Raw genomic sequence first — 13,875 nt, forward strand, 5'->3', positions numbered from 1 at the left:
CAAAAGAGGGTTTTAAGAGAGGAAGATGAAGGAGTTTTGGAATTGACCCAAAATGGCCAATAAAACTACAGTTTTAAGTCAGTAACCACTCCCACAAGGGCAGGCAGGCTGCTCGATGTTTTTCACTGCCACTGATCAACAGAGAGACTTCCATTTAGCCCAAGCAAAAAATGGCCTCACAGAAACTTACAAACAGTTCAAGAACAGCAAGCCTGTAACTGAACTTTTTTAAATCTCAGAAAAGTGGGAAAAAAGCAAGATTTTTTTTGTTTTTTTGTTTTTTCAGAGATAGCAGAGGTTCACAATTATCAACAAGTTATAACAGTGCAGTAAATGACCCCACACAAGAGTGCTCGGCCAAAGACAGATAAAATGCAAGTTTTGAGAAAAAAACGATTTTAAAAATAAGTGCAAACAGGAAATTCAGTAAACAGCTCTAGGTTGTGCTCTAAATACAGTTACTAATGCAGAAATCAAATTTAACAAGCCAGAAAATGCTCAAAATAGGTGGCTATGCAGAAAAACTTAGCAAATAAAGAGAGGAAAAATACTTAAAATCTCAAAAGTGGCTCCTTTCTTCTCTCAGCATTTTCTCCTCTTGGTGGGTGCCTCACCAACAGCCAACAAGCCTGAAAAGACGCCAAAACCATGAGGCAACCAGGTTTTAAGAGAGGAAGATGAAGGAGTTTTGGAATTGACCCAAAATGGCCAATAAAACTACAGCTTCAAGTCAGTAACCACTCCCACAGGGGCAGGCAGGCTGTGCAATGTTTTTCACTGCCACTGATCAACAGAGAGACTTCCCTTTAGCCCAAGCAAAAATGGCCTCACAGAAACTTACAAACAGTTCAAGAACAGCAAGCCTGTAACTGAACTTTTTTAAATCTCAGAAAAGTGGGAAAAAAGCAAGATTTTTTTTGTTTTTTTTGTTTTTCAGAGATAGCAGAGGTTCACAAGTATCAACAAGTTATAACAGTGCAGTAAATTACCCCACACAAGAGTACTAGGCCAAAGACAGATAAAATGCAAGTTTTGAGAAAAAAACAATTTTAAAAATAAGTGCAAACAGGAAATTCAGTAAACAGCTCTAGGTTGTGCTCTAAATACAGTTACTAATGCAGAAATCAAATTTAACAAGCCAGAAAATGCTCAAAATAGGCGGCTATGCAGAAAAACTTAGCAAATAGAGGAAAATACTTAAAATCTCAAAAGTGGCTCCTTTCTTCTCTCAGCATTTTCTCCTCTTGGTGGGTGCTTCACCAACAGCCAACAAGCCTGAAAAGATGCCAAAATCATGAGGCAACCAGGTTTTAAGAGAGGAAGATGAAGGAGTTTTAGAATTGACCCAAGATGGCCAATAAAACTACTGTTTCAAGTCAGTAACCACTCCCACAGGGGCAGGCAGGCTGCTCAATGTTTTTCACTGCCACTGATCAACAGAGAGACTTCCCTTTAGCCCAAGCAAAAAATGGCCTCACAGAAACTTACAAACAGTTCAAGAACAGCAAGCCTGTAACTGAACTTTTTTAAATCTCAGAAAAGTGGGAAAAAAGCAAGATTTTTTTGTTTTTTTGTTTTTCAGAGATAGCAGAGGTTCACAAGTATCAACAAGTTATAACAGTGCAGTAAATGACCACACACAAGAGTGCTAGGCCAAGGACTGATAAAATGCAAGTTTTGAGAAAAAAACAATTTTAAAAATAAGTGCAAACAGGAAATTCAGTAAACAGCTCTAGGTTGTGCTCTAAATACAGTTACTAATGCAGAAATCAAATTTAACAAGCCAGAAAATGCTCAAAATAGGCGGCTATGCAGAAAAACTTAGCAAATAAAGAGAGGAAAAATACTTAAAATCTCAAAAGTGGCTCCTTTCTTTTCTCAGCATTTTCTCCTCTTGGTGGGTGCTTCACCAACAGCCAACAAACCTGAAAAGATGCCAAAACCACGAGGCAACCAGGTTTTAAGAGAGGAAGATGAAGGAGTTTGGGAATTGACCCAAAATGGCCAATAAAACTACATTTTCAAGTCAGTAACCACTCCCACAGGGGCAGGCAGGCTGCTCAATGTTTTTCACTGCCACTGATCAACAGAGAGACTTCCCTTTAGCCCAAGCAAAAAATGGCCTCACAGAAACTTACAAACAGTTCAAGAACAGCAAGCCTGTAACTGAACTTTTTTAAATCTCAGAAAAGTGGGAAAAAGCAAGATTTTTTTTTTGTTTTTTTTTTCAGAGATAGCAGAGGTTCACAAGTATCAACAAGTTATAACAGTGCAGTATATGACCCCACACAAGAGTGCTAGGCCAAAGACAGATAAAATGCAAGTTTTGAGAAAAAAACGATTTTAAAAATAAGTGCAAACAGGAAATTCAGTAAACAGCTCTAGGTTGTGCTCTAAATACAGTTACTAATGCAGAAATCAAATTTAACAAGCCAGAAAATGCTCAAAATAGGTGGCTATGCAGAAAAACTTAGCAAATAAACAGAGGAAAAATACTTAAAATCTCAAAAGTGGCTCCTTTCTTCTCTCAGCATTTTCTCCTCTTGGGTGCTTCACCAACAGCCAGCAAGCCTGAAAAGAACAATTAAATTAAAACATTTAAGAGATACAATTATTAACAGACATAAGTAAAAACATTTTAAAAACAGATCCAATTTTTTTTTACATATTTAGGTTGTATAGGTTATGTACTATTTCAGTAGAACACACAGAGAAGGATCAAAGCAACAGAAGGTTTATTACTAAATTGGTTCCATGGAAAGAGAGTTTCAACCATAGAATACATAGAGATAAAACAAAGCAACAGGAAATAGGTATAATAGACTTTAATGGAGGTCAGGCAAGAGGAGATAGTATCAGTCTGGATTGGTGCAAGGGCATAGCCGTTGTGATTTTAGGAAGATTCTTAGTTGCTTCTTGAAAAGTGGGGTGGATGAAATGGATGTTAGTTCACTTGGAAGTTTGTTCCAAGTGTTACCAATAGAGTTAGTAAACAGGCAATCCCATTATTTGTTATTGGATTTTAAGGTGGATACTAGTACCCTATTGGCTGAATGTAGGGTTGTAAGGATTTTATATGGGCTGATAAGGTTACAGAGTATGGGAGTATTTGTGGGATGATGCATGATCTTTTGAATGATAGTAAGTTGCTGGATAAGAAGCTGACTTTGCAATTCCAGCCATCCTAGTATTTTAAGATTTTGGCAGTGATGGGTTCTAAATGGGGCTCCAGTGGCAAATCTGGCAATGTTGTTATAAGATGTTGCCAATTTACTGATATTGCTTTTGGAGAGGTTTGTAAAAATTGGGGAGGCATAGAGAAGGGTGGAGATTAAGTGAGTTTGGGCAATAGTAGTCCTAGCTGAAGCTGTGAGAAAGGGTTTAAGTCTATAAAGGAAACCAAGTTTTCTGTTAACAGATTTAATTGATTGATTTATATGTGTGTCAAAGTTGAGATTATGGTCAATTGTTATACCTAAAAGTTTGGTGGTCATGTCTGAAGCTATTTCCATATCATTATTAGATATTACTGTGAAGTTAATAGCAGGGGACTTCTGAGTGGGAGTGAACAATAGTAGTTTGTTTTTTTTAGGGTTAAGGAGGGGACAGTGTTGATGGAACCAGTTTTCAACTAAGGTAAATACTTTTTGGGTATTGGTCTGAAGTTTTCCGGGCGAGGAGGCAGTACATATTAATGTTGAGTCATCAGCATATTGTATGCAGGTGGTTTGTGGAAGGGATGTTTTCAGATCATTAATGAAAATAGTAAAGCATAGAGGTCCCAGAATAGAGCCTTGTAGGACTCCAAGAGAGATAGGGAGCTGAGTGGATAATTTATTGTCCCAGAGGACTGCTTGTTGTCTATTTCCTAGGTAGGACTTAAACCACTTGACTGTCTGGGCATCTAATGACAGAGATTTAAGTATATCTAACAATAGTTGGTGATTCACCATGTCAAACGCCTTAGAGAGGTCAATAAAGAGGGCTGAGGACAGTAAGTTATTGTTTCGGTTTTTATTAATGTAGTCTGAAAAGGATAGGAGTGCTGTTGTAGTACTGTGGAATGGCCTAAAGCCAAGCTGGTTATCTGATAGTAGGTGGTTTTGGAGGAGACGATCAAGTAGTTGATGATGAATACATCACTCCATGATTTTTGCTAAAGGGGAGAGTAGGGCTATTGGGCGGAAGTTTGAAAGTTCATTTGAGTTGTCTCCTTTATGGAGTGGAATAATGTGTGAGACTTTCCATAGATGAGGGAAGTAACATTCAGTAATGGTTCTGTTAATTAAGATGGAATTAGAGTAGGCAAGTACTCCAGCTGCTATTTGCAGATATTCAGCTGGTAGGAGGTCAGCTGATGGAGTGCAAGGTTTAAGTTTAAGAAGTAGGGTGCATATAAATGAGGTTGGCACAGGCTGCAAATGTAGTACGTGGGGTAAATTGGTTGGCAAGGATGACTCAGAGGTGGTATCAGGAGGTATGGATGGTAAGGTGTTTGCTAAGGATTGGACAGTTTCAGAGAAGAATTTGTTAAAAGTGTCAGCAATTTGGCTGGGAGAAATTTGAGTCAAATGAGAGGGGGTGAGTGTTTTGGAGTGTCCAGGATGGAGCAATTTATTTATTCCTGACCAGAATTTTTGTGGGTTTTGATGTTGGGTATGTTGGAATTTAAGGTAATATTTTTTTTTTAATCAAGGAATTTTGATTTCTTTGCAACATTTCTGTGCTGTCTAAAGTTTAAATGATCAGTAGGGTTTTTAGTAGTTCTCCATTTGTTCCAGGTTTTATTTCTCAGTTGCATTTTTTGTCTTGTCTCATTAGAGAGCCAAGGAGCATGTTTGTTCCTAATTCGGACATTGCGAGAGGGGGCATGGTGCTCCAGAATTTGTAAGAATTTGTTGTTAAAGTAAGAGACTGCTTCATCAAGAGGTAGGTATTTTAGGGGTGACCAATTGCAGGCTTTAAGCTCTGTTTGAAAATTAACTAGATTTAGATTTTTTCTTGTTCCGGGTAGTTCTGAAGTTAATTTGATTGGGAATGGAGGTCTTTTGTCTAGTTATAAAGGTAAGAGAATGGTCACTAATATCATCAGGAAGTAAGCCTGTTATATATAATTGGGGATTACAATTAACTAGTATCCAGTCTAAGGTGGTTTGTTTGTTACTTGGTTTATGAGTTCTGGTAGGGTAGGTGATGGTTTGTTAAAAGCCATAAAGGTTTATGTGAGTAGTTAACATGGTCAATCACTCTGTTCTACTAACTCACCTATTGTACATTAGAATCAGTCCCCAGGCCACACATTGTTTCCAAGATTGTATCAAGTATAGAACTTTCCAAGTGAAAACTAATTGTTTTTCTTTCAAAACATGTCTGTACATACTCGTCTACCTTTCTTGGTTTGAATGATCAAATTCAGGAAAACACTGAAAAACATAGGCCATTCTGGGCACAAAAAATATCCCAATTATCCTCTCCTTGCCAAAGCCACTATTGGTAAATGAGTCCAACTTGCTCAGCTAGTATATGGTTTACTGCCTTTTGCCATAGCCTCACATAACATATATAGCAATACCAAAATTGATCTGTAACAAAATCTGCTGCTTCATCACCAGCTCTCCACATCTGGAACATCACTGTGTTACTCTAGTAAAACCCAAATTGCTCCCTGAAGAGGGTATATCAAGCCTCCTATTAGTCAAACTACTCTTCAGATTGCTTATCTGGGACACCCCATTGCCTCTCACCATAAAACTGATTGCAAACACCCAACACTTCATCCTTAGAAGCCATGCTAAAGCGGGACATATACACTAATGCCCAACTTTAAAATGCACTGCACTAACCATAGTTTCTAGAATCCTAGCACTCTAACAATTACAGTCCCTACCTGAACACATAACTGAAATGTCAGAATACCCTAACTTCCAGCAATAATTCAAACCATTTCTGCAAGAGAAATTTAAATGTAACTGTTAAAAGACAGATCAGATCATGTAATTAATCAAATCTCCAACTGCTTTTACTCATTATACTTTACATTGCTGCATCCATATCCCTCAATAAAACACAATACAACAAGCGCCTTGTTAATATATATATAATCCTTTAATCCCAATTATACCATGACCCCCCATTAATATTCCAAAACGTGCACGCTGATTGGCCAGCGTGCACGTTGTAAATCGACTTATACTAATGGAAAAAGGTCCGGTCGCCCGGACTTTTTCCATTAGTATAAGTCTTTTTTTTAAAACACTGTCTCGCTTTGTTAAAAGAGTTTAACATAGCGACACAGGTTTAAAAAAAGAAACGGAGATCTCCTTTGTTTTTTTAAAGCTGTCTCGCTATGTTAAATGGGTTTAACATAGTGAGACAGCTTTAAAATAAGCAACGGAGATCTCCGTTGCTTATTTTAAAGCTGCCTCGCTATGTTAAACCCATTTAACATAGCGAAACAGAAAAAAAGCAACGGAGATCTTGCTTTCTCCGTTGCTTTTGGACACAGCTCTGATGTACTGCGTAGGCATGCGCAGTACATCAGAACTGCCGCGGATGCCAGACAGCTGCGGAAGGGCAGCAAAGAGTCATTATACAATGCCATTATTTAAGAAAAGTAATTGTTTCTTTTCTTAAATAATGTCATAGTATAATAGCAATAACCCACTTCTGGGTGTCGGTAATGCGGGATTTACCCACGGTTGTCTTTGTTTGGCCAAACCAGGTCAACCGTGGGTAAATCCCGCATTACCCACACCCAGGCGTGGGTTATTGCTATAATAACCACTTCCATGTTTATTTTTCCCTTTTAATATTGAAAACCCATGCTGCTTTTCTTGGACAGGAAGGGTGAGCTGTGCACAAATAGCAGGCTGCTCATTTACAATGTGAAAGAACATGATATGCCTCGACATTATTGTTTTTTTTTTTTTTTTTTTTAAACAGGTCTTAGCAAATAGTCAAATCACATATACCCTGCACACCAAGAATGAGAAGTCATTTTATCCATCTGTAATTAGCAATTATTACATAACAGAGACTGCATTATCTGAAAGAACAAGAGTTCTTGAATGGTCTTTAGAAAAGTGTGATCAAATGTTACACAAAATGCAAAGATATTTTGAAGAATTATGATGCTTTTTCAAGGACAGACTAGTGAACTGAAATCTGTGTAACTGTGTTAACAATTTTCTGGCTTTTTTATAAATTAAATATTTTCATGGCATCCCTTCTAGACTTTTCCTCAAGTGCTAAGATGCTATTAGCTTGCTGCTGACTTGCTTACTGCCACATGCTCAACATGGCAGGTTATCAGACTTCCACTACCTTGATCCTAGTAAACTTCATAGTCATCCCAGAACACTAACTCTAACCCTAAAATTCCCACCTGGTCCCTAGCTTCAAACCTGACTCCCTAAACCTAACCCTAAAACTCCATCATGCTCTCTAACCGTAAATTGCCATCTTGCACAATAATCCTAAATTCTCTGATCATTCCCTAAACATAAACTCCCTGATCACTCTTTAAACCAAAATTTCCCAATGACTTCCTAACTGTTAACTCTGATTGCTCCTTCACCTTAAACTCCCTGATCTATCTCTAAATCTAAATTCTTCTATTGTTACCTAACACTACACTTCTTGATCACTCCCTAACCCTAAACTCTTCAATCACTCCCTAAGTCTATATTTCTCAGTTACTCCCTAATCCTAAAACTTCATTTCCCTCTCTAACCCTAATCCCAACCCCCATTCTCTAACTTTAACCCTAAATCCCCCAGTTACCCATTAAACCTGAGTGATAAATTCCCTCTTCCTCTCATTCCCTCCCCATGGCTGCTGCACTTACCTTACTTTGACCTTGGCTACATGTTCATGCATTAGCTTCACCCTCACTCTGCCTGGTTACTGCATCTTGCTGGAACTGTAGCTGAGTTCAAGCATGAGCAGCAACCCATGTGGGTTGCAAGACACGTGTTCCCATCTGTGAGACCATAGGTGAATATCCAGAGTTCAAACATTTGAAGTAGACCAGTTCTACTGGCAGTTCTGTTCTTTTAAGTTTTGTAAACTAGGCTGTAACACCAGCAATCAGCTAATAACTGAGTGGTTGATATGTTTTTTTCTGTGTTTATATCAACATTAGAAGAGTAGCACAGTGACTATAACTAGCAAAGCTAGATAACTGCAACCTCTACCGAGCAATATGAATTTAAATGTAGACAGTCTTGGTCAGGTTAGAATATGTATATATGTCTGTATGCATGTATAGGTTATAGGTAAGTACTAGGTTAGCTGCCCTTCTGGGTCATTTTTAGCTTAACCAGTTTCCCTTTCAGAGCTGAGAATCAAATCCTGTACCTTATGTTTGTGAGGTAAATACTTCAACCATTTTGCCCGCTCTCACCCCCTCTAATCATAAATGATTACTAGGCCAATGACTCCAGGCAGTTTTTTAAGCCTAGCCATGCTTCCCAACCATATATGATACATGATACCCTATGGTTATTTTAGGGGGTATATGTATGTCTGAGTATGTGTGGTCATGCATTTACAGGCTGCGTCTGTCCACCAGGTGCATAGGTGCCAGACCAGGGTAAACTTCTAATTCCCAATCCACTTGTACAAGTTACACTTGAATTGGGTTAGGGAAGAACTCAGCTTCACATGGATGGGAAGCCAGTTCCAGAGAATGGTTATTCTCTGAGACACATAACCGTCCATTCAACATGTTCTATTCATGTTGTAGATGAGGTTCTGGTCTCCCAGTAAGGTAAGTCTTATGTTATTTATTTTGTACATTTGCAGTAAGTCCATCAGAATAGGATCAGAGGATGTTTTGTAGCCAAGGCACAGATCACCTCTCAGCAGTCTGTAAGAGACTGAGTACATGGATAGGGCTTTAAAGCAGTCTGCATGGGACATGTTTATTATGCCCTGTATTTTTTTGGAAGGAACATCTGTGGGCACTCTAGTTTTTGCATATCCCTGGTTACATTCATACTGAGGGGACATTGTACTCAATGACTGATCTGATAAGGGCTGAGTAAAGAGGAGCAGTGATATCCCTGGACCTAAATGCCATACTCTTGCTTCTAAGTTGTGCAAAACTGAGCGATTTTCTTACTGCCATAGACACACAATGGTGAAAGGCCAGGTTACCAATGTGGTAATTTCCAGGGTTAGCCATCTTCCCAATGATACATGCATTATACATTTCTTATCACTAACTTTTCTACGGTGGCTCTGGCACCAGTTATTTGTCTGTTCTAGGTCTTCTTGGAGGATATTTCTGTCTTTGGGGGATTGTATGACTGCACCTAGTTTGCAATTGTCTGTAAACTTGATAAGCCAGAGACCCTTTATGCTGGCCTTAACTTCAACAAAGTAGATGCAAAACAGGAGTGACCCCTGCACTAAACCTTAAGGGTCACTGCTATTTGACTGGCCTTTATGAGGAGAGGATCTTCCCTATCCTAACTTGTTGAGTCTTATCTTTGAGACAAAACGATATCCAGTGGATGACATAAGGGTTTATTCCTATTTTTGTGAGCTTGTTTACAATGCACAGATAAGGTATTATGTCAAATGCTTTGTGCAGGTCAAGGTAGGCAGTATGCACCATTTTCCCTTGTCCATTGCTTTGATGACCTTCTTAAAGAAGTCTGTTAGGTTGAATAGGCATGATCTGTTTGAGGGTATTTTCTGAGGATTGTTGGGTGGGGGCTAAAATTAGAACTAAATGTAGAAAATACAGAAAATAAATTCACACATCATGTTACACAGTATTCAAATTTCTTTCTTTAAAACATTTATATTTTTATAAATCTTTATTGAGGTAGAACAAAATGTGTGAGGAGTGGCTATGCAGACTTTAGGATGAACTGCTATGGAAAGTACTTATGCAAACCTTGGGACAAAATGTTGTGGGAAGTGGTTATGCTTACTTGGAAGGGCAGTGTTTACTATCATGTAATGGTGCGGTTTATGTGTTGAAATCTACTGCACAAACATAATGTTTATAAATATTACCTGATATGTATTTGTTTGCAATATTGCCGTAAGAACACCTTTTATAAATAACTTACACATTATAAAATCAGTTAAAGACAGACACACTGCACTGATATACTGATATACTGACGTGTCACTCTTGCAGTTTGCTATCAAAATGTGGAACAGTACTGATGCAAAACTGGGATGATCGAATGTGTGTTTACCAGTTTCTATAATGTCAATCTGAAAATGTTCAAATCTACATTAGCGAATGTTAGTGTTCATTCACTAATAGGCTTGGCACCCTGAAGAACCATAAAAACTTGTGCTTTAGAATTACAATTCTCACAGCAGCTTCACAACAGCAGCCTGAGTGTCTGTCGTCACATCTTGATAGTTTGAATAATTTTGAATGCTGAAGTCCATATGATGATTTCCAACATTCTGTACAACTGACATCATCAAATTCAACAAGTAAATTAGACCAGTTGAATAGATTTTGTTGTGACATTCAACATTTTGGTAGCAGACCCACTCTTGCTAGTATTACTGCACTGAATCCAATGTATTCCTTCAGTTATTACCACCAATAATTTCTTTATATACACTAATAAAATTGGTTAAAGACAGATGTACTGCACTGAATGTACTTTACTGCTTTAGTTACAACTCTACTGTATATGAATTCTTCTTAATTCATAATTTCTCTCTCTCTCTCTCTCTCTGCATATATATATATATATATATATATATATATATATATATATATATATATATACACATATGTATATAGGTCCGCTTCATAAACCTGAATGTTCACTTACTCAACCACACAATATTGATGCAGCTTTCCCCTCCAGGTAAGTAACCACTTGGCCATCCTGTTGAAATTTGCCCCTTACTCATACGGTAGTGCAATCTCATAGTTGGTATATTTAGTTAGGGGGGTGTGGGGGGTGAAGCCACCTACATGGGTGAATTTACTTTCCTTCGGTTTTAATTTTTTGTCAGGATGACCAAGCGGTTACTTACCTGGAGAGGAAAGTTGGTGTTTTGGGAAGTCGGTCTTGTGCGGTCATTTGCCTTTTGTCTCAGCATTTTGGAAGTCGGAAAAGTGAGCATTCTGGTTTGTGAAGCAGACCCATGCATACACACACACACACAACACACACACACACACACACACACACACACACACATATATATATATATATATATATATATATATATATATATATAACATGAAAAATCAGTTAAACACACATTACTACTTACTACTTTACTCAGGTTTACCAGTGGACTCAGCAAGTCTTTTCATGCACAGCTCATGTTGTCTCATGTTATAATAGATCCCAGCTTCAGCTGTAAAGAGAAGAAATAAGATAATTCTTGTTTACCCATATTTCATATTTTTGCCATTAACATATAAGAAAATAATTATTATTTCTAAGCCATTATATTCATTGCAGTATTTGCTTATCGTGCATTCCTTCAAACATATATTAGTATCTGCATTCTCATATTTTGCTAATCTTTCCCTTTACTGTTACTTATAAACACAAAGTTTTAGCGGAATACTTTTTTAAAATATTATGCTTTACATGTAACAGTCTCCGAATTTTGTTCAACCAGAATGTGAAGAGACACAGAAAATGTAGCAAGTCAATGAAGTTTTCATTTCACAAAGCTGTTCAAAAGTGTGCTCTTAATAGTTTTTCCTTAACAATTCTAAACATATAAGGTGATTCTTTAAGTTAGCAGAAGTAACAGAGTTATAATATAGGTTATTTCTCATGAACGTATGTGCTGGACATTCACATCACACTGCAGCAATCCCTCCCACCCTTCCCGTAACTTCCACTGTGACTAGATTGTGGTGCCTGACTGACTCCAGCCATCTTGTACATGCAGTTACAATTCTGAAAATAAATGAGTTTCTTATATAACTATTATACTACTAAATAGTTTATGGCCTACACAAATTGTCTGCATGAACAAGTAGTTGCAATTGTACCCATGCAGATGTATAGCTGTGTTTGTCATACATATATATCCAGATTTTTATTTTACTCATGCATATATTATATTTGTATTTATACCGACAATTATGTTATCACTTAAGCATTCAATATGTCTGTGCTCAGATGCAGTTGTGCGCACAGATATGTTTATGATTTCTTTGCATTACTGTAATATCATTAAAGATACATTTCTGCAGATGCACATATTTAATCTAGCAATTTCCTTCAGTTATGCAACATTCTTCTATTTTAAAGAGTGCTTAGCATTTGTTAAATATGACTGCTCAAAGGAAAAAAAAATTCTGTACTTACTATAGAACTCTGGCCTTCTTGCCGCTACCTTGTCTACTCAATCAGCCAGCTGGTCTGGCCTGTGCTTCTTTAGGTCATCATATCTGTGACAGCACTGCTGGCTAGGGTGGGTAAACTCTGTGACGATTTCCAACTTCTGTCACTTATCAATTTTTCCCTAATCACTGCTTCTAGTGTGCACCTCAGCCGATGATTTTGGTTGGTTTCCTTTCAGACCAGCCTCATGCCTTAACAGGCGTGTTAGAAGTCCTGAGAAATTTGGGATGAAAGCACTTAAGAGAGGCACTTTTTGTTTGTGAAGTTGTAATAAAGGAAGTTTGGACTGCAGCTAGGGTTGACGTTTTTCTTTTTTGGCTATTTGGTTTATTTGTGGAGAATTGGTCGTAAATATTGCTACTAACTTGATATGATTCTTTGCATATCTCAGTTTTTTTTCTAATGTACATTTTGAATTCATGTTAAAGTTATTTTACTAGGAAGTAACTAAGATGGGAACTCAGGTGTTATCTTGCAGCAGCACAACTCAAGTTTGCCTGACAATTACAGATCTCATGTCATAATTGCTGTAACATTTGAAAATTAAAGACCATATAGTACATGTTTTAGAAAGTACTTTAGGGACAGCAGTATTATTTCACACTTTGATTAATATACTTGTTCTGCAACTAATACTGCATGCTGGGAAGAGAAAGTTGATAACTGAAATGTTGCTGTCCCACTATTTTAATAAATTGTGTAGATGTGGTTTACATTATTTTAATGACAACAAGATGCTAATTTATTTTTGCCCCTTTTTAATATGAACACATTGTTGTTTGTGCTGCCAACAGGTGCAATATTTATACTTGGCTATTTATTCTTTGCCAGAATAATGAACTACTACTTAATCAGATGATCTGTTATACATTACACATGTATGCTACGTGTGAATGATCATTAATATGTAGTTCATTTACTTAACATTTAAGAGCAGCCTTTACATTCTTAGTAGGGATATGTTTTGTATGCATAATTAATAGCAGAGAAGAGAATTATTTTTACATTTTGGACATGGACCAATAACCATAAGGAACTGCATAATTTGTCATTATTATTGTTTCAAGGTGGCACATCATTTTGTGTAGTTAATATCAGAGAAGAATGCTGACGTTTAGTATTTGTGTGTAAACTACTATCTTTAAGGAAACATTCTTAACTACATAATTTATTATTATTACTGTTTTTAAGATATCACATAGTTTTCTGGGTTTTATATGTGAATTAGTAACCTCAACACTAAATTTTTCTTAAAATTAGGGTCTAATCCTGTGATTAATATCACAACTAATTCCTAAGGACAGAGCTTGTTCCTTTTTTTCTACGAATACAGTGGTCAATTTAGTAAGCTTTGACTATATCCAGGTGGTCTAAGTGAATTTAAGTTGTTTGATTATCATCGCAGACACTTAAAAAAATGTAAGAATTTGAAGATTTGTTAAAATACAAATTTCTATCTCAAAGCACAATTTGTGGAGAGTTCATAAAAAATAATGTGTAGTATGTGGTCACA

This window comes from Protopterus annectens, chromosome 8.part0 (assembly GCF_019279795.1).
Source record: "Protopterus annectens isolate FY-2018-M chromosome 8.part0, PAN1.0, whole genome shotgun sequence".
NCBI classification, from domain to species: Eukaryota; Metazoa; Chordata; order Ceratodontiformes; family Protopteridae; genus Protopterus; species Protopterus annectens.